At 33.4% G+C, this 3,262-nt stretch overlaps 1 non-coding gene across 1 annotated transcript; it reads right to left on the bottom strand.

Moving 5' to 3' along the window:
- Nucleotides 1-2,308: 2,308 nt before the first annotated feature.
- On the bottom strand, nt 2,309-2,416 carry LOC112799247 (small nucleolar RNA R71). Its single transcript, XR_003200822.1, has one exon. It is a non-coding gene; the product is annotated as a small nucleolar RNA R71 (small nucleolar RNA).
- Nucleotides 2,417-3,262: the final 846 nt, after the last annotated feature.

Raw genomic sequence — 3,262 nt, forward strand, 5'->3', positions numbered from 1 at the left:
GTGACCATAGCTTGCTTCAAGCCGATAATCTTCGCGGGATCGACCCTTACTCACGTAAGGTTTATTACTTGGACGACCTAGTACACTTGCTGGTTAGTTGTGCAAAGTTGTGAAAAAGAGTGATATTACAATTGTGCGTACCAAGTTGTTGGTGCCATTGAGATCACAATTTTGTGCACCAAGTTTTTGGTGCCGTTGCCAGGGATTGTTCAAGTTTGGACAACTGACGGTTCATCTTGTTGCTCAAATTTGGTAATTTTCTTTCTGTTTCAACCTTTATTTTATTTTCAAAAAGTTTTCAAAAATCTTTCAAAATTTTTCTTCTTTTTCGTTTTTCCAAAAATAATTTTCGAAAAATCCAAAAAAAAATTTATAAAATCAAAAAATCAAAAATATTTTGTGTTTCTTGTTTGAGTCTAGTGTCAATTTTTAAGTTTGGTGTCAATTGCATGTTTTAAAAATTTGTGCATTTTTCGAAAATTTCATGCATTGCATTCTTCATGATCTTCAAGTTGTCCTTGACAAGTCTTCTTGTTTGATCTTTACATTTTATTGTTTTGTGTCTTTTCTTGTTTTTCATATGCATTCTTGAATCCTTAGTGTCTAAGCGTGAAAAATTTCTATGTTTGGTGTCTTGCAAGTTTTTCTTTTCTTAAAAGTTTTTCAAAAATAAGTCTTGATATTCATCTTGATCTTCAAAGTGTTCTTGGTGTTCATCTTGACATTCATAGTGTTCTTGTATGCATCATGTGTTTTGATTCATAATTTTTATGTTTTGAATCATTTAGTTATTTTTCTCTCTCCTCATTAAAAATTCAAAAAATAAAAAATTATCTTTCCCTTATTTTCCTCATAAATTTTGAAAATTTGGTTTGACTTAGTCAAAAAATTTTAAAACTTAGCTATTTCTTATGAGTCAAGTCAAATTTTCAACTTTAAAAATCTTATCTTTTCAAAACTTTTTCAAAAATCAAATCTTTTTCATTTTTCTTTTATATTTTTGATTTTTTTTAAAATTGATTTTCAAAGTCTTTTTCTTATCTTTATTTCATCATTTTCGAAAACTTTACTAACAATTAATGTGATTGATTCAAAAATTTGAAGTTTGTTACTTTCTTGTTAAGAAAGGCCCAATCTTTAAATTCTAAAATCATATCTTTTAGTTTCTTGTTAGTCAAGTAATCAATTTTAATTTTAAAAATCAAATCTTTTTAATTTCCTTTTCAAATCTTTTTCAAAATATCTTTTCAATCATATCTCTTTAATCATATCTTTTTCAATCATATCTTTTTCAAAAATTTGATTTCAAAAATCTTTTCTAACTTCCTATCTTTTCAAAATTGATTTTCAAATCTTTTTCAACTAACTAATTGATTTTTTTTAGTTTGTTTTACTATCTCTTATCTTTTTCAAAACCACCTAACTACTTTTCTCTCTCTAATTTTTGAAAATCACCTTCCTCTTTTTCAAAAATCTTTTTATTTAACTAATTATTTCAAATTTTCATTTTAATTTTATTTTTTCTCTTAATTTTCGAAAATCACTAACCATTTTTCAAAAATAATTTTCGAAATTCTCTCCCTCTCATCTCCTTTTATTTATTTATTTATCTACTAACACTTCTCTTCTACTCATAATTCGAACCCTCTTCTCTTCTCTCTCTGTGTTCGAATTTTTCTCCTCCTTCTTCTATTCTTTTCTTCTTCTACTCACATAAAGGAATCTCTATACTGTGACATAGAGGATTCTTCTTCTTTTCTGTTCTCTTCTTTTTCATATGAGCAGGAGCAACGACAAGGACATTCTGGTTGAAGCTGATCTAGAACCTGAAAGGACTATGAAGAGGAAGCTAAGAGAAGCTAAAACACAACAATCCAGAGAAAACCTTATAGAGAATCTCGAAAAAGAAGGATACATGGCCGAACCCAACAATAATGCAAGGAAGATGCTTGGTGACTTTACTGCACCAAATTCCAACTTACATGGAAGAAGCATCTCAATCCCTTCCATTGGAGCAAATAATTTTGAGCTAAAGCCTCAATTAGTTTCTCTGATGAAACATAATTGCAAGTTTCATGGACTTCCATCAGAAGATCCTTTTCAGTTCTTGACTGAATTCTTGCAGATCTGTGATACTGTTAAGACCAATGGGGTCGATCCCGAGGTCTACAGGCTTATGCTTTTCCCTTTTGTTGTAAGAGACAGAGCTAGAGTATGGTTAGACTCTCAACCTAAAGATAGCCTGAACTCTTGGGATAAGCTGGTCACGGCTTTCTTAGCCAAGTTCTTTCCTCCTCAAAAGCTGAGTAAGCTTAGAGTGGATGTTCAAACCTTCAGACAAAAAGAAGGTGAATCCCTCTATGAAGCTTGGGAGAGATACAAGTAACTAACCAAAAAGTGTCCTTCTGACATGCTTTCAGAATGGACCATCTTGGATATATTCTATGATGGTCTGTCTGAATTGTCTAAGATGTCATTGGACTCCTTTGCATGTGGGTCTATTCACCTGAAGAAAATGCCTGCAAAAGCTCAGGAACTCATTGACATGGTTGCAAATAACCAATTCATGTACACTTCTGAAAGGAATCCTGTGAGTAATGGGACACCTCAAAGGAATGGAGTTCTTGAAATTGATGCTCTGAATACCATATTGGCTTAGAACAAAATGTTGACTCAGCAAGTCAACATGATTTCTCAAAGTCTGAATGGATTGCAAAATGCATCCAACAGTACTAAAGAGGCATCTTCTGAAGAAGAAGCCTATGATCCTGAGAACCCTACAATAGCAGAGGTGAATTACATGGGTGAAGCCAATGGAAACACATATAATCCCTCATGGAGAAATCATCCAAATTTCTCTTGGAAGGATCAACAAAAGCCTCAACAAGGCTTTAATAATGGTAGAGGAAACGAAGTTTAGCAACAGCAAGCCCTTTCCGTCATCTTCTCAGCAACAGACAGAGAATTCTGAGCAAAGTCTCTCTAGCTTAGCAAACATAGTCTCTGAACTATCTAAGGCCACTCTAAGTTTCATGAATGAAACAAGGTCCTCCATTAGAAATTTTGAGGCACAAGTAGGCCAGCTAAGTAAGACAGTCACTGAAACTCCTCCTAGTACTCTCCCAAGCAATACAGAAGAGAACCCCAAAATAGAGTGCAAGGCCATAACCCTACTTGGTGTGGCCGAATGCACAGAGGAGGAGGAGGACCTGAATCCCAGTGAGGAAGACCTCTTGGGATGTCCTCTGGACAAAAAGGAGTT

Source organism: Arachis hypogaea, chromosome 4 (assembly GCF_003086295.3).
Source record: "Arachis hypogaea cultivar Tifrunner chromosome 4, arahy.Tifrunner.gnm2.J5K5, whole genome shotgun sequence".
In the NCBI taxonomy this organism is placed as follows: Eukaryota; Viridiplantae; Streptophyta; class Magnoliopsida; order Fabales; family Fabaceae; genus Arachis; species Arachis hypogaea.